The sequence below is a fragment of the Megascapheus bottae genome, chromosome 16 (genome assembly GCF_031878675.1).
Source record: "Megascapheus bottae isolate mThoBot1 chromosome 16, mThoBot2.hap1, whole genome shotgun sequence".
Lineage (NCBI taxonomy): Eukaryota > Metazoa > Chordata > Mammalia > Rodentia > Geomyidae > Megascapheus > Megascapheus bottae.
This window is the reverse complement of record NC_143524.1, coordinates 36,492,429-36,518,465: the sequence shown is the minus strand read 5'-3', so window position 1 is coordinate 36,518,465 and position 26,037 is coordinate 36,492,429. Positions and strand designations below refer to the sequence as shown.

The 26,037-nt window shown below is 42.6% G+C and overlaps 1 protein-coding gene across 4 annotated transcripts in view; it reads left to right on the top strand.

Annotated features, from left to right (window-relative positions):
- The window catches only part of Mical2 (microtubule associated monooxygenase, calponin and LIM domain containing 2), a 197,967-nt gene that overhangs the window by 24,053 nt on the left and 147,877 nt on the right, over nt 1-26,037 (top strand). For all 4 annotated transcript variants that reach the window (XR_016538076.1, XM_090348142.1, XM_090348140.1 and 1 more), the window contains exon 2: nt 6,758-6,828. The gene's annotated coding sequence lies outside the window, so the exon portion shown is untranslated. The remainder of the gene's footprint in view (nt 1-6,757; nt 6,829-26,037) is intronic.

The window sequence follows — 26,037 nt, the reverse complement described above, 5'->3', positions numbered from 1 at the left end:
CAAAAAGCAAGAGCCATCATTCTGCTGTCTTCAAGAGACACATCTTACCCAAAAAAACAATCATCTTTTGAAAGTGAGAGGTTGAAATAAACTCTATCAAGCTAATGGTCCCCATAAACAGGCTGGAGTTGCCATCCTCATATCAGATAAAATAGACTTCAAACTAAAATTAGTAAGAAAAGACAAAGAAGGTTACTACATACTTCTAAAGGGATCTTTCCTCCAGGAAGACATAACGATCCTAAATATTTACACACCCAATCCCGGAGCTCCGAACTTCATCAAGCAAACATTACTTACACTGAAACCATACATAGATCGAAATACAGTGATTGTCGGTGACTTTAACACACCACTCTCACCTATGGACAGATCAACAAGGCAAAAACTCAACAGAGAAACCTTAGAACTGAACAACTATATAGACCAACTAGATCTAACAGACATCTGCAGAATATTCCACCCAACAACAACACAATATACGTTTTTCTCAGCAGCACATGGAACATTTTCCAAAATAGATCACATCTTAGGCCATAAAACCAACCTGGTGAGATTCAGAAACACTGACATTATTCCATGCACACTCTCAGACCACAAAGGCATCAAATTGGAACTGAACACACATCTCCACCAACGAAAACCCTGTTAATCATGGAGACTGAACAACACATTGTTGAATCACCAATGGGTCATCGAAGAGATCAGAACAGAAATCCAACAGTTTATGAAATTTAACAGTAAGGAGCACACAAACTACCAACTCCTTTGGGACACAGCAAAGGCAGTACTCAGAGGAAAATTTATAGCACTGAGTGCCTACAACAACAAATTGGAAAAAGTGCAAACCAACAAGTTAATGTCTCACCTTAAGCTCCTGGAAAAAGAGGAACAAACCAACCCTAGTCCCAGTAGAAGAAAGCAAATTATTAAAATCAAAGCAGAATTAAATGATTTGGAATCCAAAAAAAACTATAGAAAGGATCAACAAAACAAGGAGTTGGTTCTTTGAAAGAATTAACAAAATTGACAAGCCCTTAGCAAATCTTACCAAAAAAAGAAGAGAACATATCAAAATAAACAAAATCGCAGATGAAAATGGTAATATCACGACAGAAATTACCAAGATCCAGAATATCATGAGGGAATACTTCTCAAACCTTTACGCCAACAAATTTGAGAATCTAGATGAAATGGATGAATTCCTAGCCAATATTAACATACCCACACTGAACCAAGAAGAACTAAGCCAACTCAACAGGCCTATTTCAAGCTCTGAAATAGAAATGGCAATTAGAGAACTTCCACCTAGGAAAAGCCCAGGGCTAGATGGATTCACAGCTGAATTCTATAAGGTCTTCAAAGCAGAGCTCACACCAATACTCCTCAAGCTCTTCAACGAAATTGAAAATGAAGGTTCCTTACCAAACTCATTCTATGAAGCCAGTATAACCCTCATCCCCAAACCAGACAGAGATTCATCAAAGAAAGAGAACTATAGACCTATTTCTTTGATGAACATTGATGCAAAACTTCTCAACAAAATACTGGCCAACCGTCTACAACAACTCATCAAAAAAATTATACACTATGATCAAACTGGATTCATCACAGGGAGGCAAAGCTGGTTCAACATACGCAAATCAATTAATATAATTCAACACATCAACAGGAGCAAGGACAAAAATCACATGATTGTCTCAATAGATGCGGAAAAGGCATTTGACAAGATCCAACACCCCTTTATATTAAAAGCTCTGGAGAAACTAGGAATCAATGGAACATTCCTCAATGTAATAAAGGCTGTGTATGAGAAACCCACTGCTAGTATTACACTTAATGGTGAAAATCTAAAGCCATTCCCTCTAAAATCAGGAACGAGACAAGGATGCCCACTCTCTCCACTCCTCTTTAACATAGTACTAGAATTCCTAGCCAGTGCAATAAGGCAAGAAGCAAGCATAAAGGGGATACAAGTAGGGAAAGAGGAAATAAAACTATCCCTCTTGGCAGATGACATGATTCTGTATTTAAAGAATCCTATAGACTCTACTCCCAAGCTCCTTGAGCTGATTCAAAACTTTGGAAGAGTAGCAGGCTATAAAATCAACCCTCAAAAATCAACTGCCTTCCTCTATGCCAACAGTGAGAGGAACGAGGCAATAATCAAGAAAGAAACTCCTTTCACAATAGCCTCAAAGAAAATAAAGTACCTAGGAATTAGCTTAACTAAGAATGTAAAGGACCTTTTTGATGAAAACTTTAAAATCCTAAAAAAGGAAATTAAAGCAGAACTAAGGAAATGGAAAAACCTCCCATGCTCCTGGATTGGAAGAATCAACATTGTGAAAATGACAATCTTGCCAAGGGCTATCTACAAATTCAATGCAAAACCCATCAATATCCCAATGGCATTCTTTAAAGAAATAGAAGAGGCAATTCAAAATTTCATATGGAATAATAAAAGACCCCGTATAGCAAAAACACTTCTTAGCAGAAAGAACAGCGTTGGAGGAATTTCAATTCCAAACTTTAGACTCTATTAGAGAGCTATAATTCTCAAAACAGCTTGGTACTGGCACAAGAACAGGCCTGAAGACCAATGGAATAGAACTGAGGACCCAGATACTAAACCACAGACCTATGGCCACCTAATCTTTGACAAGGGAGCCAAAAAAATAGAATGGAAGAAAGACAGCCTCTTCAATAAGTTGTGCTGGCAGAACTGGATAAGCACCTGCAGAAAACTAAAGTTGGATCCTTCTTTGTCACCTTGCACTAGAATTAACTCCAAATGGATCAAAGACCTGGAGGTAAAAGCTGACACACTGAAAACTTTATAGGAAGGAATAGGAGATACACTAGGCCTCCTTGACACAGGTAGAAACTTTCTTAATAAGGACCAAGAAACACAACAAATCAGAGAAAGGCTGGATAAGTGGGACTGCATTAAACTGCGGAGCTTGTGTATGGCAAAGGACATAGCTAGTAAATTAATTAGGAAGCCTATAGAGTGGGAGAAGATCTTCACCAACCAAACAACGGACAAAGGCCTCATATCTAAAATATATCAACAACTCAAAAAATTGAATCACTCCAAAACTAATCTCCAAAGTAACAACCATCCCATTAAAAAATGGGCCAAAGACTTAAAAGAGAGTCTTCTCTGAAGAAGAAACAAAAATGGCCTATAGACACATGAAGAAATGCTCCACATCTCTGGTCATAAAAGAAATGCAAATCAAAACAACTCTAAGATTCCACCTCACTCCAGTTAGAATGGCCAGGATCAGGAAAACGAATAATAACAGATGCTGGAGGGGATGTGGCCAGGAGGGATCACTACTACACTGTTGGTGGGAGTGCAAACTCGTTCAACCACTATGGAAAGCAGTGTGGCAGTGCCTCAAAAGGCTAAACATAGAACTCCCCTTTTACCCAGCAATTCCTCTACTTGGCATTTACCCAACCATTCAGAAACAAGGGCATACTAAATCCACTAGCACAACAATGTTCATTGCAGCACTATTCACCATAGCAAAGATATGGAAACAACCTAGATGTCCCTCAGTTGATGAGTGGATCAACAAGTTGTGGTATTTGTACACAATGGAATTCTATGCTGCTGTCAGAAAGAATGACATCGCCCCATTTGTTAGGAAATGGAAAGACTTAGAAAAAATCATATTAAGTGAAGTAAGCCAGACTCAAAGGAACTTAGGCTCAATGGTTTCCCTCATTTGTCATAATCAGTAGAAACCTTGGGCTCTACTAGCAGAGATCTGCAATAGAGCAAAATCTTGATACATAAGGCCATATAGTATGAAGCTAATTGAAAGGACCTCCAGGATATTGAAACAAAAGCCATATAACGAATGATTGTTGTCCTTAATGTACTATGTTGTCTCTCATCTCCTTTGCTGTCCCTTGGTTATCTCATATTGTTACAGTATCTCACTTTGTTATCTGATATATTGAATTTATTTGTATTTGTTTATTTGAAATTTGATAGGGAAGGGGGGAAAACCAAGATGGGTGGGGAGTGTGGGGGGGAGGGTAATGGGTACCAAGACATGTGAAAGGGTATCAATGTATGTGAATTAATGCACCTTCTATCTGGCAAATATCATGTAACCCTTTTACTAATTACAGTAATAAAAAAAAAAGAATGTCAGAGAAGAAGGTACTATATTTTCTTCTCTCAGGCCTCTTGTGGTCTTCTGGACTCATGAGGCCATAGAAAACAATTTCTGTGCCACCTCATATCAAGTCTACATGGCAGTAGATACCACCTCCTTAGCAGGGGATTGATACAATAGCATTCCTGGAGGAGAGAGTGTCTCTTCATTCTGACTGAGGACAAAGGAAGGTAGTATGTTGGAATAAACAAGGGCCTAGACTTAGGCTGTCTCACTTTAGGCCCTAGGACTGCTCTGGCTAGTGTTAATTGAGTTCAAGGACTTGCAATTGACTGTGTGGTACCTCAGTTTCCTCTTTAGTTCTGTGATAATATATTACCTCCTAGCATTGCTGGGAGAAAGCTAGGGTCACACATGCTAACAACTGGTTACGTGGATTCTTTCGGAGCCAGTACATGGATTCTTTTGGAGCCAGTAACTAGTTTTGAATAAGTCAAAGTCTGTGGAGAAGTCATAAATAAGGAGGCCTCTAAAGGTGCTGGGCTCTGGTGTTTTCCAAATAAATATGTTACAGGGGTGCAAAGAATGTTTGGCTGTTGGTCAAACAAAGGATGTACATTGGTTGGTGCTTTGAGTGGCTGGATCGCAGTATGCTAAGTCCTCTGTGGAAATTTACCCCATGATCAGCCCTGGTGGCTTGGCCCAGTTATATCTACAAGCATCCCACCATGAGGACAACCCAAGCAGAAGCTTCAAGAGCCCATTGTGGAGCTGTATGTGATTTCCTGATTTCTCAGACTCTGGTTACACTGGCAACAGAATTCAGAATCAAAGTCCAGCTCTCAATGGAAAGACTTGGAAAAAAATCATATTAAGTGAAGTAAGCCAGACCCAAAGGAACATAGGCTCAATGGTTTCCCTCATTTGTAATAATTAGTACACATCTAGGACTCTCCTAGCAGAGGATTACAGTAGTTCAACACCTAGGTACATAAGTTCATATAGGATGGGGCTAAATGAAAGGATGTCTAGGATATGGAAACAAGACCTTTATTTTGTGTGATTGTTCTTAATGTACTATGTTATTTCTCTTCTCTTGTGTTGTCCTTCGGTTAATCTCATATTGTTACAGTATCTGACTTTGTTACCTGGTATATTATATATAAGTTTATTTATTTGAAATAGGAAAGGGAAGGGGGGGGGAACAAGATGATTGGGAGGGGGTAAAGGGTGGGACATTGAGATAAAACATGAGAAGGGATATCAATGTGTGAGAAGTAATGCACCTAATACCTAATGAATGTAACTAGAACCCCTCTATACATTATCCTGACAATAAAAAAATGAAAGAAAAAAAGAAATGTAGTCAGTACCTTGCTTATGTAATTATAACCCCTCTGTATATCACCTTTACAATAAAAGTATGTTATATAATATTAAAAAAGTCTAGCTCTCTTTCCTACTGCTCCTAGAAACTTCCCTTTAGAAGCAGTGCAGATACATTGAGGATTCCAGCCTGTCTGATTTGTGGCACGAGGCAGCAGCACAAAATCTACAACTCAGGCTAATAGAATGTGGCAGAGGCAGGCCAGCCTGTTTGTCAGCTGGCACGGGCCCTGAGGGCTGTGGGCATGGTAATGGGGATGATGATGGGCAGGATTACAGTTTCTTAGCAGGTAAGCTTGCCAGCCTCTCAGAGTAAGAGGACCATCCCAGCTGTGCCAGACATCCACACCTAGGATACCTCAGGTTGGAGAGAAGGACCCTGAGAGCTGTGTCAGTCAGGTCTTGGCTAGAATCCTGCCATGCTAGGGGGCCTTGAGTGCCACCTGTTCTTGAAGTCTCCTCCTCATGTCTATGAGGAGCCACTGAGGTAAAGCAGTCCTATTGATGTTGACTCTATAGGTGGCCAGTGCTTAGTATATAGCAAGTTCTGTCTTGTTTATGATCTGAACATTCTGAACAGCAAATCAGTCTCACCTCAAACCCTGTAAACATGGCTGTTTGTGTGCTAGAGAAAACACATGTGTTTGTGTACACAAGAGCACAGTGTGGGTGCTTCCCTAGAGAAAGAAAATAACAAACAGGTATAAAGTCATTTTCTACAGCAGCAATAGGGTGTAAACAGATAATGTGGGTGGTCACTGAAAGCCAAAATAATTCATTTAGAAAACCACTAAAACCAGATGTCCAATTGTATAATTTATTTATTTAGCATTTTGGACCTTTCCAACTTAGGCATTATGACAGATTACATATTACTGGTTCATTAGCATATTTTATACTGGTTTGACTTATTTCCATTCTGTCTCAAACTTAGAAATCCTGGTACTTTATTTTTCCCAGAGCAAATCATTGTGTAGAACTCAGTTGGCAGCAGACAATAGAATTGGTTTACAAGTGTTTCTTCACTTGCAAAACATGGAACACACAGAGGGATTCCAAGTCCATTTCCTCTTTATTGGGTAGAGTCTACAAGAAAAAGTGGAACAAAATAGTTCGTTTCAGAAACTTAGCTGTGATCAGAGCCCTTTGCAACATCTCAGAGAAGAGAAAATAAGGGGCTGTGATGTAGGATCATGAAACGGAAGTTAACTCTTGGGCTTCTGTTTTTGTAGGAACATGGCAACCTGTGTAGGCTGTGTCCTGGAGGGAGAAGACGTTAGCCCTTGTGATGCCTGAGAATCAAGTAAGTTATTGATGGGTCTCTTTCACCTTATGAATGGCTCATCATGGGTGCCTCATGTAAGAGGAGATAGGATTTAGACTCTGATATTTTGTTGTGGGGTAGGGGACAAGGGCCCTGTTGGTATGTGGCAGGACAGGATCTCTGTTCTTCATCCTTCAAGTGAGGCCACCAGCTTAGCTCTTTAGATCCCCATCTAGTTCTGAGACTGTCCCTGCCTCTTGACTGTTGAAGTCTGTGCAAATAGTGGTCTGGCCAGGTGGCTTCTATAGGGTGTGGCTTCAGAGCTGCTGGACCACAGGCCTAAGATTGGAAAATTCAATCAAGCATCTTAACATGCCATTGCTGGGAGTTGAAGCCTGTTTACAACTTTCTGTGACTCATGAACCCTTAGAGGCTTACTGCCGGGAAGGCTAGTGCAGGCAGAAATGTATGATGACTTATTTATGGTCCCCTTTTAGACTATGGAAAGGCCTACCTGCTGCTCTCTTAGCTCCTCTCACTGTCCTCTCTGCTTTGTCCTCTGAAATGCTGCTAGAAACTCTCCTTAAGATTACATCTGACAATCCTGCTTGTTGGCCTTCAGAACATCTCTAGTTGGACCTCCATCTCTTTTCCCAGATCTCCTCTCCAGGCTAGTTCCTCTCCTACCAGCTGGAAACAGTTTGCCACCTGCAGAACTCACTGCTCCCTCCACGAGGCTCCCATTGTCACATTCCTATAGTATTTTGTGCTGTCTCTCACACACTATTAGCTGAAGTAAGGTATCTTCATGCACCATTTCACCCATTGGCTGATGATGTCTTGAGGCCTGGGAACCATCATTCAACCCTCCTCATTGATCTGGCAGCTCACTTTAGCCCTTAACTGTTCCTGGCATGTTGCAAATAGTCAAGGAGTCAGAGCTTTATGATCCTTGAAGCTTTGTCACAGAAGTGCCTCATGGGAGCCTCACACCCTGGGATGGGCAGTTGTCTCATCCCAGCTTTGGTTTATGGACATGTGGACTAGACTCAGAGCAGTCAGATAACTTGCCCATAGGCTGTTATTGGAGGCTGTTATCTGAGCAGGACTCAAGTCAACTGTGTCTCAGGCTAGTCTGGTTTCTGTAATGTCAGACTTTGTAATTAAAGAGGTTATTTATAGCAAGCCCCTCATTAACAAACAGGGAAACTGAGACCAGGCCTAAAGATACTTTCTCAAGGTTGTAGAACTCACTGGACTTCCCTTTCTCCCTCCTCTGCTTCCCTACTGTATACAGAGATCTAAAAGCATTTTGAGTCTCTAGCATGCATTTTCTGGAGGGCAAAGAACTTACAGAATGTCCCCCAGTTGAAGGAATAGAGAAATGATATCTGTCTACTCTCCCCAGGAGCACCTTGGGCTATGAACTGGGCAAGCCTTGCAGGAGCTCTGCTTCATCACAAGAGGAAGACAGAGAAAGGTTGGGGACCTAAAGGGTGTTTATTTCAAGAGGCCCAGGGATTGGGGGGCCCGGCTGGATGGCGGCTGGAAGTATGTCTGGGCATCAATAGCCTGGTGGGCATAGAACCCAAGTGGGATGGGATTAAAAGAGGTTGAGGCCTAGAGAAATGCCACTCAGAATTTGATTCTTAGTATCTGGTAGACTCAAGCAAAGAAACTCAGCTTGATTAGGCCTGAGAATTGCCATTTTTTGCAGAAACAGCATGCAGAATATGTCCACCAAGGAAGGTTAGCAATGACCAGTGAATTTGTGTTGTCTGAAATGTGTGTGGGTGTCTGAAATGTGTGTGGGAAGTGACACATGTGTAGTTCTAGCTGGCCTACTCCTGTTGTGAGCAAATGAGTTGTGCTTTGTTGTTGCCGACTGATCACATGTCAAGTGGATCTTGGTTCTTTCCTGGCTCATTCATTCAGTTGAGGCTTGACACAGGGCCAGGTAAACTCTGATGTGAACACCACCCCTTCTTGCAACTTCTTGGGTACTCAGATTGGAGACAGGGACTGTCAGCCTCATCTCCATTGGCAAGTTTAAACATACAATTTGCTCAAATTACAGAGAACGTGCTGTTTGCCAAATAGGTACCTTAGATTGTTTCCCAGAATATTTCCAGATTATATATTTCTGTAGGGCAGGGAAAATATGTCAGGTTCTATCATTATTGTTTATACTTCATGTTCACATCGTATCTTGCATTTTCTAAAGATGATTTCATCTTCACAATCAAATGAGCCCAGCCCCATTTTCCAGATGAAGAATTTGCCTTGGACAGGCTATAACCTGCTCAGGGTAATGTAGCTGTCTAAGGGCTGGGCTGAGATATTGCTCAGGCCTCCTACTTATCAGTGGTATCATCTTCCTTCTACTAAACTCTGACCTTATTTATGTAAATTCCCAAAGGGCCTGGGACATAAGAGGAACTTGATAATATTTATTGAATGAATGAACTTTGGCTAGTTTTTAATTTTTTGCCACTTAATCCATAAATGGTTACTCATTGGAAACTGTAAAGTGTTAGAGTTTCTTGCCATGATAAACTGGTCCACTCTCTTCTCACCCTTTCCTACTCCAGGAACTGGGTCATATACTCTAAATAATTAATTCCTTGGATCTTCCTCTCAGACCTATTTCTTTCTGAGGGTGAGATGATATGCCAGACACTGATCTTTGAAAGGTCCCAGTAGAAGCAGATCCTAATATTTACTATCATAAACTTTCAGATGATGCCTTGAATTTCTCATGAATTTCTTAGCCTAAACAGGTTAGACTTCCAGTAGGTTAACTTGATAAATTTTCCCCCCAGTACTAGGGTTCAAATTCAGGGCTTCTAGCTTGCTAGCCAGTCACTCTACCTGTTTGAATTATGACCCCCAGCCCTAATTTGGTGGTATTATTTTTAATTTTTGCTGGTCCTGAGGGTTTGAACTCTGGGCCTAGGTGCTATCTGTGAGCTTCTTTGGCTCAAGGTAAGCACTTTACCACTTGAGCCACAACACCACATCTGGCTTTTTTGAGTAGTTTATTGGAGATAAGAGTCTTACAGACTTGCCTGCCCTGGCTGGCTCCAAACTGTGATTCTCAAATCTCAGCCTCCTGAGTAGCTAGGATTACAGGCATGAGCCACTGGCATCCAGCATAATCTATTGTTTGTGAGTCCTTCTCCAACCTTTTCTAGACAAGAAAGAGAATTAGTATGGTTATCTATTTAGGGTCCTGAATGGACAGGGAAAACAATTCATCCTTTCTTACTAACCTTTTGTCCAAAGGCTGTGACAATTTTTCCAAAATTGTGACAATTTCCAAAGATTATGTGGCAAGGACTGAAGAAAGAGTGAAGAAAACCATGTGAAATGAGGGTCATAGGATGGGAAAAACAGTAACTGTAACATCTGCCAAGTCCACTCTTTCCCTAAGTTTCTTAGAGTCTACAGTGAGTCTGCTGGCCTCAGAGTCCTGAGGTCAACAGATGAATGACAGAAGCAGCAGGAGGAGCCCTAAAGACCCATGTGTTAGTGTTAACTGTTCAAAGGTTAGCTGGGTGGCCTTGGGCAAGTCACAGAGCTACTCCTGTCAGAATTGCTTAATAAAGAAATAAGGAAGGTGTGGAGAACTGGGTAGCATCTTAAAGCAGCCTCCCATACTTCAGTTGTTCTCAGGGTCTACTCTGTTTGTTCTAATGATTGGCACTGTGCCCTCCTGTCACCTCCTCCTCCGGTGGCCAGAGCTTGCTTCTGTCAGCACTTTTCTCCTGACCTGTTTAGTTCTACCACCTCTCTGCCCCACCCAGGATAATCCAGAGCATAGATAACCATAGCCTGTTGCTGGTTTCTTGCCAGGCAGTGTGGGGAAAATATACCTTTAGGAACATTGGAGCCCCAAGGAGAGATTGGTTGGTACAAGAGGGGAGTAAGGTTGAGGTGAAGATTGAGATGTCTAAGATATTGATGCTCCAATATTCCTGGACTCTTTTGAGTTACTGACCAGAGGGTAGTAAATATATTCTGAAGGTAATGTTCTTTTGATGGCAAGACTGTGATGAGGGATTGCTAGCCCTCCTGGGTAGCAAAGGAGGCAGCATTGGTGGAAATATGCACAGTTACAGACAGCTAACTCAGAAGGGGAAGGAAAGGCCCAGGAAGGTAGAGTTGTCAATTTGACACACAGTTGTAAGCATAAATGCTAGAAAAAAACTTACAGGTTTGTCTAACATAGACTTCACTTTTGTGAGCAAAGAAACCGCAGTCCAGAGATATGGTTGAAACAAACCCATAATACAAGCTAATGGCAAAAGCATGAAGGAGCTTAACTCTCTTGATTCCCAATAAATGGCCTCCACCTATATACTGTGTTACTTCCTCTCATGAGTTCAACCACCACACCTTCTACTTTTTAGACCCTGAACTTGATTATCTGAGGTGTCAGCAGGGCCCCTGCCTCCTTGTTTATCATGGCCTAATAAAATCTGGGTGCAGTACCATGGAGACTGAGCTGCTTGTCTTGTGTGCTGTCTGCTTTGTACTTAGTCTCTAGCAATGCTGTCCAGTCAGCATTTTTTCTGTGTGTCTTGGGTGAAAGGTCAATTCAAGACAGGAAATGAAGGAGATGATAGCTCAGCCTCAGCTGTGGTGGCCCCTTGTGGGTTTGGCATTCAGGTAACAATAGCCAGCGTGGTTGCTAGGCAGGTCTTGTTTTAAGGATAGGCACTAATTTCAGCCTGCACTATTCCTTACTCAGAGCCTATAGTATTCCTGGGTCAAGGAAGTGTCCTTTGTGTTAGGGGCTGATTACCCCACTACCATGCTGATGAAAAACTCTCTTTTCTGAGGACTCCTTTTAATTTTACACTTTTTCCTGTACTTGAAATTTTTTGTGCCAGACTCTTCTACTGCGTAGATGCAGGATTGGCATATGTCACCTTACTTGTCCCTCATGGCAGCCTTCTGAGACAAGGGTATTTGTATAGATGAGGACGAGAAGGCAGATATAGGTGGAGCTCAGGCAAAGTGTCTTGTCTCCAACCTTTCCTTGTCCTATACATTACCTGGTATTCTTTGTAGAAAGAAGGAAGGCTGGGGTACAGCCAGCCAGCTATGGACTGGGGCACCACGACTTATTATGGGTCTTCCCAGTGCTAGGCCTGGGCTTGATTCTTGGAATATAAACGTGAGAGTAAGAGGCCAAGAGCTCTTGTCCGGGCAGGAGAGATATTTATACTCAGCCATCTAAGAAGCATTGTCATACAGAGCCAGTGCTTTGAAAACACTGAGAAAAGGCATCCCAAAGGAAAAAGCATAGCAAGGAGGTGCTGTGGAACTTGAGTATTGAAGGGTGAATAGGAAATTGTGAGGTAGAGAAAGGCAGATGATTTCCCAAAGAAAAGGTGGATGGCAAGAAAGGGTCTGATTCAGTATTTGGACATAAGAAGAGGTTGTATGCGTATTTTCTTTTTAGCTGAGAATGCAAAGAGTGGGATTTTCAGTTGAAAAATTGGTTGGATAAAGACAATTATTTGTCATGAGGATGAGCCACACACACATACACATATTATATATATATATATATATCTTTAGAAAGAGGATTGAAACTAGACTGTCCAAGTTCTTGCCAAATACTTGTTACCATGCAAGGTTTATTGAAAGAAACATCACTAGAGACATGTAAAGACCTTCCAGGTGTGATTTCGCCAGGTATTGGAGGTCCTATATGCTTGTGAAGGAACTCATTTTCAGTTGATCTGTATCTGTTTTCTGCATTTTGTGTCAGCAAAGGAGGTGACTCTTGGTGGGACAAAGGGAGTGGGGAAGCAGGGGCCTGGCTAGCAGTTCATATTTAAAATGTCTAAGATTCCTCTAGTCAAATAGACTGAGGGCAAACATCCTTATGAGTACATGGGCAGACTGTCTCTCCAGGGACTGTTTTGCATTCCAAACATGGCCACACATTCACTTGGTATGAGCTGGGGTGCAGGGTGAGAAAGCTACTTAAAAAAAAAAGGGAAAAAAAGGCCAAAAAATGTCTGTTTTTAAGACTGATAATTGTAAGGCAAAAGTATTCAGAAAGTAGATTATTTATCATGAAGGTGAGCCAGATTTGGGAAGAAAATATTAGATCTTTAAAGTAGACAGAGCCCCCTAGGAACTCTTGTCCAGTGGGCATGCTTGTTTTCTTTGTAATGGGCACCTTGCAATGGTCTGCTCTAGGAAGCTAATGTTGCGAATAGAACTCTAAGCTGAAATTATTGCTCTTGGAATGCAATAGATTAATAAACTGAAGAGTGACTTGGAATCAGAGGCTGCTTAGTTTCTTACCAGTCGTCTACAATGCATCCCTTGTGTGTTGTATCTCTATGAGGAAAGAAAAAATTGTTTTGAGGCAGTGGCTACTTTTTTATGGACTGATTTTCACTGCAGGAGTCCAAATACCAAGGAGAGCATCTTATTTCAGCCAACACAAATGGGTTACATTGGATGGTGGGAGACAGTTTCAACATGGAAAATTCCCCATTTGGTCAGGTCACACTTTCCCTGGACCTTTCCCATGCTGGGTGTTGGAGTTCAGGGTCATTTTGACTCATTGAGTGGTCAAAGTGCTTGCCTTAACCCTGAGTATTTGTCCCAGTATCTCCTAGCTAAAGGCATGTGGCCTTATCACCCAGCATCCTGAAACATCTACCCTTCTCATATAGTTTACATTGCTCTCAGCTGCCAGCTTTACAGCCATTACCAAGCATGTAAATGCCAGAGGACTTTCAAACCCCAGTGCTTGGCATCCAGTCGTGGAAAGTAAAATAGTCTTATCAAAGCAGTGGTCTCCTCCAAACTCAAGTCAACAGTGAGGTGTGTTTCCCAGATAGATTCTACAGCATCTAATCAGAGAGCTATCATGCATTCACTACAATAAATGCATTAGGTCTGGAACCTTAATTGACCTCATAAAGTTTGGGGGAAAACAGTCCCAGGGAAGGGTCTTCCATTCCTCTCCTCAGGAAGGGAGTAGCCAGTGCTATCCTCATCTCCTTCTGCTCAGACCTCTCAAATGCCTACTGATGAAGTGTGTTCTTCATGAGAAAAGAGCTAGCAGCTGCTCTTGGCTCTGGTTAAGAGAAAAAAGAAAAGGATTTTTTAGAGCTAGCTCATCCTGCCAATGTCTAGCATGCGTGCTTTCCTGAGGTGGTGTCTGGGAATGGCTAAGCTGTGTTCATTTTGCCTGGCCCATGCTTGAATGTATGCATTAAGATGTACATATGAACTGAGCATGTAAGAATATATGAATTAGGCATATATGAATTAAGATGAATGTATGAATTAATGAATAAGCAAGCAGTAGGCAAACACTTTCTGCCTTCTGGTAGAAGTAGAGAATAAGTGAGCCAGATGCAGGCTGATTTCTGTGTGCCATCTAGGTTCTGATATGCATCCAGAAAAGACCACTTTGGTCCTTGGAGCAAAGAGAGTTGTATGATAAAGCTATCTCCTAGGTCAGGATTAGGGAAAGCCAGCTGAACTTTGCTCCACATCACTTTAAGACAGAGTTCTTTTCACAGGGCTAAGAACACAATCGCAGATAACAAGCCACTGGGAGTGCTGGGCCTGGGAGACAGTAGGGTAGAGTCCATTCTGGTGGCTGCTTCTGCTTATTCATTGTATTGGACTAACTGTCCCACATCTGGACACTTCTGCCAAGATCCTTTCCATGGAGCTTTGCTTTGCCATGCTGCTTTCTAGTGAGTTCTTGTATTTCAAATCCTAATCCTGCATTCTCAAGTATGCGGGCATATGGATAGTCCTTGAATATCCATTAGTGCTTTCTGACTCAGGTAGGGCTCACCTGTCTGTGCAGGTGGACACACCTGCTTGTAAAGGCTGCATGCTGTTTATAGTCTCTTAGGTGAGGACTACAGGGAGGGCATGGCCAGCAGGACTGATGGCTGGCCAAATGTTTCCTAGAAGGAACAAACACTTCCTATTTATGCCAAGGCCAGCCAGCTGCTGGAAAATGTATTATTGACATCATTAATAATGTTGATGACAATATAAACAGCAAAGTTACATAATTGCCTATCAAGAAATGAGTCCTGGAATAAATGGGCTGTAATTCCAAGTTAAAACCTTAGATGTAAAAGTAGTCCTGGCCCTTCTAAGTTTTTTTTTGGTAATGAATATTTGTTCATTCAACAAACAAATACATACTATGGATACTAAAATTAACAACTCATCAATAGGTATTAGTCCCCCCAAAAGGACATAGAACAAAAAGGTGAATTCCTTGAATCAGACATATTGGTTGTACCAACACAATATTCAGAGGTAAATGTTCTGGGAAATAGGAAGAAACATGACATTAGTTGGCCTTTTCCTTAAGTTTATGTATTGGTTGTCCAGATAAGATTAATACCTAGGGCTAAAAGAAGTATTGGTAGCTTATTCCATACTCTGTATGTGTGAGAGAAACCATCCTAAGAACTCACTGAGTAAACTGTGGGAAAAGAGATGAAGAGAAGGTGAGGCAAAGCTTCAAAGAAGAACCTTGCTGCTAAGAATATCATTAATAGTGATGCCTAGCCAGGCATCATTGTGTTTTATCCTCAAGGGATTCAGTAGGTCAGGCCTATTATTATCCCCATTTTATGGATGAGAAAACTGAGGTTCAAAGATGTTAGTAACTCAACTCACTCACATGCCTAGTAAGTACTAGGTTTGGCTTTGCAACTAGTCAGCCTGATTCCAGAGTCCAAACTAGGACTTATGGTACTCTACTAACTTGGAAGTTTCAGTAATAAAGTCAGCTAGGTTTCAAGCCTGATGGACATCCCAGACCAGAATAGGAAAGCAAGGGTGCAGGAGTGTGAAAGAGTTCAGTGTCAGGAAACTGGGGTCTGGAGGATCAGGGGTTGGGAAAGGATGGAAGGGTAGATTAGGGGTAGACACAGAGGTGGATTTTGTCTTGCTCTCTTGAGCTTAACCCTGCACAGCATTAACGTTGCTGAGAGATCTGAATCAGAAATAGGCTATCAGGACAGGAATCCTGTGTTTCTCATAGGAAATTCTCTCAGGTAGAAGATTGGGGATGAGGTTAGAGTGCTGATAGGAGGTGAATCTAGAGTCAGAATCCACTGATGAAGGAATTGAGAGTTCCAGTGAGCAGGTGGAGACCTGAACCTCTAGGAAGGACTGGAGGCAGTCAGTTAGGCCACTGGGGAAATGGGTGAGCTCTTGAGGCAGAGGGTGGGCCTATTGAGACAGGACATTGGCTCTCTAAGGTGAGGAAAAGGATCATGAACATGAACTCCCAAGAGTGAGAGCCTAAATCAAGAGTTGTCGTGGAGACAGGAGCTGTGTGTATGTGTGTGTGTGTGTGTGTGTGTGTGTGTGTGTGTGTGTGTGTGTGTGTGTGTGTGTGTGTTGGGATGGGGGAGTCAGGTATGGTGATTAGATCACAGGTGAAGTTTTTCAGGGAGAGCCAGGAAAATGTCTTGTTGCAGTTGACATGTGGCCTGGATTGCAACAGAGAGCTGTGTACTGGAGCTATAGCCACTGAGTCATCCAGACACATTGCTGCTCTGTAGGAGGGTTGAGGTCTTGCAGGGTAGAAGTCAGGGTATCCACTTTCATGTGGGGAAGAGAGAACTCTGCAAAAGCCTGAAAACTCAGACAGACCCCCGGAAAGATAAAGATTGCTAAGTACCAACAGGATTTAGGAATAGTGAGTGGTGACGTGCCTGATGAAGGGCTGTGGGGGAAAGTGGAGAGGGAAGAAGGAATAAATTGTAAGGACAGGACAGACTGCTCTTTTAAGGAAGGGAGAGTGTGAAATGTTGACTTTTCTAGAAAGTGCAAACTTAGATCTAACAGGTTGAATTTGGACACATTTTGGGGAGTGGGAATTTACAAATCAGAAAATAAAGACATTAGGGCAATGACTCTTTTTGGGGGGAACTGAAAAGTAGAATCAAGTGGCACGGTTCTTCAAAACAGAAGTATCTTTGGAGGACAGACCATGGCCCCTGGGCTATGAGCAGCTCTGGGTGGGATAGGTTTGCAGTCACACAGGGCTCCTAATTTCAGTGCTGTTCACATGATAAGCAGGCAAGTGCAGGAAATCTGTTTACAAGGTCACTTTTAAATGACTCTCTACTTCATCCCCAGGATCTCTTTCTAGCATCAGACTAACTCCATACATGCAAGTTCCAGAGAAACATCTGACTCTACAGTGGTTGTAGGCAGACTTGGTGAAAGGATGCTTCTAGCAGTCCTACTTTTTCGGATGCTGAAAGCCAATTACAGAGAAAATGAGTCACCCCTTTCTCTCCATGTGAAACTGTCAGTTTCTGTCTGGAGCTCAGGTATGAAATTATTCACTCCAGATGTGAGCTGAGGATGCCCTGAAGCCTGGCATGGCAAGAGGACCCTCTACTTAAATTTCAGGGACTCTGCTGTTCGTGACTTGTTCCTGGGGCAGCTTAGTGCCTCAGCTGCCCACCTTCTTTCTTCCACATCACCTGAGTTTTCACAGCCTCAGGAGCCAAGTACTTGGAGGTATTGATAAAACTAAGGAAGCTAGCTCATTTCCCAGTCTCCTGCTTTATGCCAAATAGAAAGATGTATTTTTTCAATAGGGTGATGCCTAGGTAGAGGGGTGAGTAGGCTTATTTCTAGGGGGTCAAGCAATTTTTCCAGAAGATTGAGTTCCTAATGGAAAGTGAGACATAGAATAACAGAACTGGCTATTGTTACAGGTTGGCCTACAATAGCAGCATTGTGAGAAGTTGATCCCATTTCTGATCAAAGGGGATGCTTTATAATGACATAGGCCAAGTATAGCATTCCCACCATTAATGTCTATTGTGCTTGTTAGGGTGACACGTGTAGCCATTTTCAGTGACTTTGATATGACAAGTTTTTTTTCTCTAGACATATGTCTTTTTTCCAAGTGAGTATCCAGGGAAACTGGTTCCTTCCCCCACTGTGGTTCTGCCATCTTTCTTGTGAATCTTAGGACTTCTGTACTCTGCAGAAAGGGAGTTGCAGGGAGTCATGCTGTGAGAGATCCTTAGAGGTCAGTCCTTGAAGTGACAGAAGTCCCTCCTTCTCTGTTCTGTGCCCTAGAATTTGTTTCCCTGGGTTCACACAGCTATAAGGAAGGATCCTTGGGGAATGAGCAGCTAGGCTAGAGCTTAGCTCACCTATCTCTACCATGCTCACCACAGCTGGAAGGTCACCTGTTCATTGGTATGTTAGCTACTATGTTCCTTTAACATTGCACTGAGGAATCCTTACTACAGATCCTGGCATTTTGGTGCAGATGAAGGAAAGTTGGAAACATCATGAATATAAGATATATGCCAGAGGCTGTGTCCCTGGTTCCATGTAAAAGGCAGTCCTCATACATGGTTGGCTTCTTCCACTTGACTTTATGTGGAAGAAGTGTGGCATGGGGCTAAAGATGTATCTCTGAACAGCCTCTCAGGCTATGGGGCCTCCGTTCACAGGATTCCCACACTGACCCTATGACCTTGGCCAAATTGCTGACTTGTTTAATTCCTTGGAAAATACAGATAGCTCTAATTAGTATCTCACAGTGGTTTGTTAAAATAATGAATGACTTTAATATCTATAAAGCTGTTAACACATTGCCTGAGACTTCATAGATGCTCATTAAACATCAGTAAATATGTTTCCAAAGATTAAATGTTCATTCATTCCCTTAGCACATGCTATATATAGAGAGAGGGCCTTATGCTAGGAACTGGAAATACGGAAGCAAAGATTTAACTTCAACACAGGATAACTGACTAATCCAAGTTAGTACAGGGTGTTGTGGGAACTCTATGAAAGACAACCCATGTGGGAAAGAGGCCAGGGTAGGGAGGTATGGGAGTAGATGAGGCCATGAGAACTAGGAATTATACTCAAGTCCTTGTGGTGTGCTGTCAAGTAGCAAGTATAGTGTTGTACATTGTTTTGTAAATGAGGAAGCTTCTTAGCACAACAGGATATTCCTTGAGTCAAAAAGTCCAGTCAGAAGTAGGGTTGTCAATGTGGTCATTAGTCAATAAGAAACCCTGATTTGAGGGACACAGTTTGCTGGATTACATGGCCACTGGTTATATTCATTCAAGCATGATGGCATCCAACAGACCTGGGCTAGACAGGTCTCCAAGGGAAACTGCTCATTCTTTCTACAAGAAAGAATGTTCCTTGTGTCTAGAGGAATGTGGTCTGTGGGTCACACTGCACAAATACAGAAAGAATCCAGGGGTAGGAGTGTTTCACCTGATGGAGCCATGGGTGGTAGACCATGGGAGCAAAGACCAGTGAGCCAGTACCCCAGCTTCTCTGGAGTATTGAAGGGGACTTCACAGATGCCAAATGGGAGGAAGTGAGTTAGTGCTGAGAACTTGCAAAAGATGAAGTCAGACATAAAAGTTGTCAGGGCAGAACCTCCAGAAGCTTCCTTGACTCAAATTTGGAGAGAAGACTGTGAAAAGGTTAGATGACTTTGGGAAACAAATAATAAAATGAGACCAGTGCTTAGCTACTCAAGAAGCTGAGATCTAAAGATAGAGATTTGGAGCCATCCCAAGCAAAAATCAAGACCAAAGGCATGGCTTAAGTAGCAGAGCACACGCCTAGAGTAAAAAAAGCTGAGTTCAAGCCCCACTGCAGGCAAAAAGTTAAAATTTATTACACAGCACCAACTAAAATCCAACAAATTTATTCCACTAGTATGATGATTTATTTCGCCTGTTCCTTTTTAATTCAGTATTTTATGAATTAACCTCATTGTTAATGGAGCCACACATTTTGTTTTCTGGCCTTTAGCAGCTCTCGCTTTTAAGTGGTAGGATGTGGTGGTTTTGTTTTGTATGCATTTTATTGCTTTTTGTGGTAAAATAACATAATAAAATTTACCATTTTAATCATGTTTAAGGTGCAGTTCAGAGAGTTCAGTGGCATCAATGACATTCATCTGTAACAGCCGTCACCACCATCCATCTACAGAACTTTTCATCCTCTCTATTGAAGCTCTGCCCATGAAACATGCATTCCCCCTTCCCTAGTTCCTGGCAATTGCCATTCTCATTTCTCTCTATGAACTTTCTTACTGAATGTTCCTCTTCTTATTGATCTTTTGAGACAAGCTGGCCTCCTGACAGCTATAATTTTGAGAGCTCACAGTTTTCCTGGATATTCAATATGTGATTCCCCAGCCCACAAACTAGTCTGCCAACTACTTTCAGGTATAATGATCTCTGTGTAATTTTGTCTACAGGTTTGTCAAGTAGGCACATAGGCTTCTGTCAGTGTGTACACATGTCTCTTCAGAGGTTTCACAGGTACAGCCTAGCCAGAGTGATGGTGCCATTATCCCATTTCACACTGCCATGGGACAGTGGCATGCCACACTGGTCTTATGGGCCCTGTGGCTCACTGAGTAGAATTCAACTCATTCATTAGGTCAGCAGCAGGCCTCTATGTAGGCTGGCCCTGTCTCTCCTGGAGAAAATAACTGGTGTGATGGAGCCAGGAGACTTAGCACTGTTGGGCCTGAGGAAGGTGCTACACACAAGACCCGCTTCCTGTGGTAAGACTGACAGGAAGGGGAAGGAAACTCCTGGATTTGGAGATTTGTGGACAGGAGGGAGTTAGAAATGACATGCATGCTCCCGATAGAAAAGTTGGGGAAATGCAAACAAGGACTGTCTAATCCTTTGTTGGTGAGTTGCACCAGTACCTGAAAAACTGGCTGATACTTCGTAGACTCTCCAAGCCCAAGAACTTCAGAGAACTAGAAAAGTTAACCCATTTAAAATTACAGCAGCTTTAGAAAAGCCAAGCCAAGCCAGTTCTGCTGTGTGCACATATGGTCTGGAGGCTGAGAGTATAGATTCTGAAGTTAGGTAAAAGTGGCCTTGTTTCAGCCTCCCCACACTACTGGCGTGGCATTGAGAGGATCCTTATCCCAGAATTTCAGTCTTCAACTCAGAGGGGTCAAGTGAGGTAATAGACATAAAGGGTATGCATAAATGTATCTATAGCACTGAGTACCTGAGCAGTTCCAAGGAGGAGAAGGTGGGACTTGAACACAGCTTCTTCCATGGTAGAGTTCTTTCTTTCTCCTAGTAAGTCATGAATGGAAGCTTAGAGGTATAGGTAGAGATGGGTAGAATGGTTGGAAATTGTCATGGAAAAATGAGACGCATGTATATATCCATATACATGTGCATTAGTGTATATATACATACGTATATATGTACACATAAAATAGAAACCACATATGATAAAATTGTATTACATAAAAGGAAAATGGGCAAATTCTGAAATTACTTTTCCCTTTTTAGTTCTTTCCTGCTAGGCATCAGTAGCTCACATCTATAACCTAGCTATTCAGGAGGCAGAGACTTGAGGATCTCAGTTCAAAGTCATCCAAGAGAGAGAGTCTCACTGCCAATTAAACAGAAAAAAGACAGACGTGGAGGTATAGTTCAAGTGACAGAGCACCAGCCACGTGTTAAAAACCTGAGCAAGAGTATGAGGCCCAGAGTTCAAGTCAAATACTGGCAAAATACCGGCATTGGTGGCTCATACCTAAAATCCTAGCTCCTCAAGTGGCTGAAATCTAAGGGTCACAGTTCAAAGCCAGCACAGGCAGAAAACGTTGTGAGACTCTTTATCTCTAACTACCAGAAAACCAGAAGTGGTATGGTAGCTCAAAGTGGTTGCCTTTATAAAAATTCCTCAGAGACAGAGCCTAGGCCCTGAGTTCAAGTCCCATGACCAACCTTTCTCCCTCCAAAAAATACCCTTAGTTCTAAGGGAGAGGGAGGGAGCAAGAAGCAGAAATAAGGAAAGGGAGGGAAAAAATACCAGCGATAGCCTTGTCTTCAGGACCCTTAGGAAATGCAAGTGAAAGTTTCCTGGCAGGTAGTGGCCTGACTACCTTTTGCCCTGCTGTTCTAACTCTATGTCTGGACATCAGACAGCAAGACTCTGGAGGGGGTGAAGATTCACTGGGCCATCCAATGTAATGGCTCTGTACATGGCTTCCAAAAGGTAGTGGATGGAGGCTAGACAGTGGAGAGGTATAAGGCAACTTCAAGCCAGGCAGGTGATGTTTATACACCACTGAAGAGTGGAAGAGGAGATGAGGCTAGACCATCTCAAAGAGGGTCTAATGCCACTGCCTGGAGTCTTAGATGTCTGATTATCCTGGCTCTGTTGCAGCCAGAACCTTATTAGACCTTCTATAATATAGGCACAGATGAGAAGGTTGTGCATATGTGAGTTTGGCCTGCAGGAGGTGACCTCAAGGACAAGACAAAGCAGCAGAGAGACCTTTGGAGAAATAGACACCCTCCTTTCCTTCCACTAAGACTTCTTTTTTTAAAAAATATTTTATTGTAATTAATAAAAGGGTTACATTATATTTGCCAGATAGAAGGTGCATTAATTCACATACATTGATACCCTTTCACATGTCTTGGTCCCCATCACCCTTCCCCCACCCCCCCCATCTTGGTTTTCCCCCCTTCCCTATCCAATTTCAAATAACCAAATACAAATATATCCAATATATCAGATAACAAAGTGAGATACTGTAACAATATGAGATAACCAAGGGACAGCAATAGAGGTGAGAGATAACATAGTACATTATCATTAAGACTTCTTGAGGATGACTTCCACCAGACAGAGGCCAGAGTGGGCTAGTGGGCAATGTATATTCCATCATGGAGATAACCAAGAGAAGCTGAAGGTATCTAGCCAGAAAGAGCACACAGAGTCGTTTCTATCCCTTCCCAACGATGTAGTTTCTTTTTTTGTTGTTCAAGCTGCCTGCCTAATGTCCTGATGGACAATTAGATAGAAAGCTGAGCCCTGCTGGGTCTGCAGGGCCCCTGTGAACAGGTGTACCTGCACATACTGGGCACTGCAGATACAGCCACCACCATGGGTTGCCACGACTAAGTGTTGTCTGTGTGTGAGACTCAGTACTGGTGCTCTTAGTGCATCCTACCCCTTCAAGTACAGGGCAAACACCCAGTCACTGATGAGCCTGCCCATGCCTCCTTGGTGAGGGAGGTGGTAGGTTCAGATAGGACAGATTGGCACTGTAAATAGGATCAAGATTTTGTTCTTAGGTTACATTGACCTTGAAATGGATCTTTTCTGTGGGCCTCAAGGGAAAGGTTGAGGGTTGAAGTTTTCTCCTGGGCCATATGTCTACCTTGTTGGATAAACTCTGCACAGTACCTTACTCAGGCCTCTTTGAATTCATATGAATGCCACAACTTTCTCAAAGCCTGGTCACATGGTTTGCTGTCTTTGCAAGTGAGAAACAGAGCAGGTAAAAGTCCTAAATGTGAGCTCACCAGCAGAATGGGACTCAGGGAACACCATCTATCATTTTGAAAGGGGTCTTGGGACTTGGCACAGATCATGACCTTGTTTTCCAGATGTTATGGGAAGACTCCATTAGCAATGCTGTCACCTGAAGTCTGAGGCCCTGAATGTTTATATGCTGTGGCCAGAGGCAGGGGAAGGGAACTGCTCTGTGACTCATGAAGTCACTTAGGCAGTGGAGCAAAAGAACCACAAATAAGGGATTCTGGTTGGCAAAACCCAAGCTGCTTCAAGGCTATTCTTGGAAACGACAGCATCACATCTTGTTTCTTCCCAGAAAACACAGAACCTTTCATATTTCCGGCTAGTTACTTCTATTTCTATTACATGTCAAACCCAAAAGGCAGCAGCTGGGTGGTAAAAAGCAGACATTAACAAAAGCCAGCCATCTGGCATCCTTAGCTTTAACACATTTGTTTTGTTGGGGCAAAGAAGCCTGTCCACAAAGGGTAGTACCCCCCAGTTCTGGGGAAGTGGAGGCCTGAAGTTTGTATATTCTGTGCCCTTATGGGTGCTAGGCTGGCTCCTGCCAGTTCATTATCAGCATTACTCTGTACTGGTGTATCTGCAGTCTACCACCAAAAACTACTGAGTGGGACTTATACTTGACTTGGATGGTCCTTGAAATTCAGAAATTTAGTAATTTACATTAGTTACAGGGCTAAGAAGTGAGTTTGAACCCAGATCTAGTGAACTGAAAGTCTGTGCCCTGTAGAATTAAGAAATATATAATTGACCTGGGAAGCTAGTTTAGTACAATTTTTATTTGTTTTAGCTTTTGTTTATGGTGCTAAGGTTTGAACCCAAAGCTTTGAATTAGCTAGTAGGTAAGTGCTCTGCCACTGAACTACATGTCCTGCCTTTTGGGAAGCTAGTATAAGCAATCAATCATGATTTAGGGTCTTTTCTCGTCATCTTTGCTTGGATAACATTTGGGCCATTGGAAGAACAGTAACATAGGTATGCTAAACACATCAGATCATTTATTTTTTACCATTCTGTGCAGGGAATGCTGTTGTACCCCTCTACAGATGAGAAAACGGAGACCATGGCAGATGAGATAACTTGCCTATGATCTTACCAGGTTTATCTTATCTGATTGGGTATTCTGATGTTGCCCAATGAAAAACACTGCCCACCATGGGTGATAGCGTCATCTTTAAGATCTTTTGACTTGAACTGTTAGGCCAGTTTTAAACACTCGGACATGCTTAACCTTTTAGAGGTAGAGAGACAGGTCTGAGCCTGGTACCGCCTGCCATGGTGAGGGGAGTTGCATGTCCAAGGCTGGCTTATCTTATGTCTGACCATCTCTCTCCACCTTCCTATCATGCCAGAGATAAGAGCTAGTTCCTGGGCTCCCACACCCACACCACAGGCCCTCAGCACCACATTTGGCTCCTTTTCCACTGGAACCCTAAGATTAAGTAGTTCATTTTTTCCTTAGAGGGAGGAGACAAGTTCTTCCAGTTTGTAAATTATTGTCTGGGAGTCAAATCTAGCTTCATCTAGCTTTTAAACCCTGTGCAATTTTAGACAAGGAAGAGTTGGCAATCTAGAGAATTGCCAACTGATTTGCAAAATTGTTTTTTCTTTTTCCTATTTGATGTATTCCCAGGCGCAGCCTGCCTGTGAGATGTATGCAGCTGCTGTGTCTCCCAGGCCAGGATCCTCCATTATCCAGGCTTCCTTCCTCCTCCTCTATCAGCCCATTTATGTGACTTATTGGAAATTTACAGAGGTAGAGAGGGGCTAAGTTGCGCTTTAAACTTCAGTCCATAGCCTGAAAGCCACTTGCCCATCCTCAGTGAAATCCCAGTAGCTTTATATTTGTCTTCCAGCTACCATACCCAGTGTGTAATGCTGGCACCAAAGTACTTCCAAAGATAGATAAAGTCTGGGAATGTTAATAGGCTTTGCAAGGAAACTGGTTTATGCTTTCTGGGTGGCAAGCATGGCACATGGGAGGAAGTTGAAACCCAGGAGGCAGCAGTGTTTATGTGAAGGATGCCAAAGTGAGTGCCATGAACATGAGAGGAGCCAAACACATCCATGAAGGAATCTGTCTTTTCTAGACCGGGCCAGGGGCCATGTAGCCTAGACGGGACACACACCATGATCTACTTTGGACATCACCATCATCTCTCCCCATGCGTATCTTCTCAGGAATCCCAAATCACTGAACTCTTGAACTTGCCAGGGGCTCTGTAGCTGTTCTCTTTCCAATGGTCTGCCTCTGAATGGTTCCTCCTTTGCCTGGAATGTTTCTTTTGGAGCCCCTCTGGCCTTATTCAGGCTCTGATGGCCACCTGCTGTTCTATAACCCATGCATACTGTTCCCATTCCAAAGTGCTTTTCTCTTGCCTGATTTCACTACTATTCTGTCTTCTTCACCATGACCTGCCATCTCTACATCTCTAGCACATAGTGATTGCTACTTACCAAAGCTGTTGGAGTGTAAGATTGGAGACTAGGGTACTGATGGCTCATGTATGTACTAACTACTCAGGAGGCTGAGATCTGAGGATTTCTAAAGCTAGCCATGGCTAAAAAGACCATGAGATGCTTATCCCCAATTAAAATGCCAGGCTTGAGGAAAAAAAGTTAAGGTACAATACCCAGGACCTGAATTTAAGCCCCAGTACTGGCAAAACCAATAACACCTGAGATAAGGGAAAAAGATAATCACCAGTCTTTGCTTTTAGTACAAATCCAATCCCCCCCCATCCAAATGTGCCCACAATAAATGTTTGTAATTGGAAAGTGTCCAGCTGCCTGAGGGCCTTGTTGGGGAGCTTTATTTGCTGAACCCTCGTGTTTACAGAC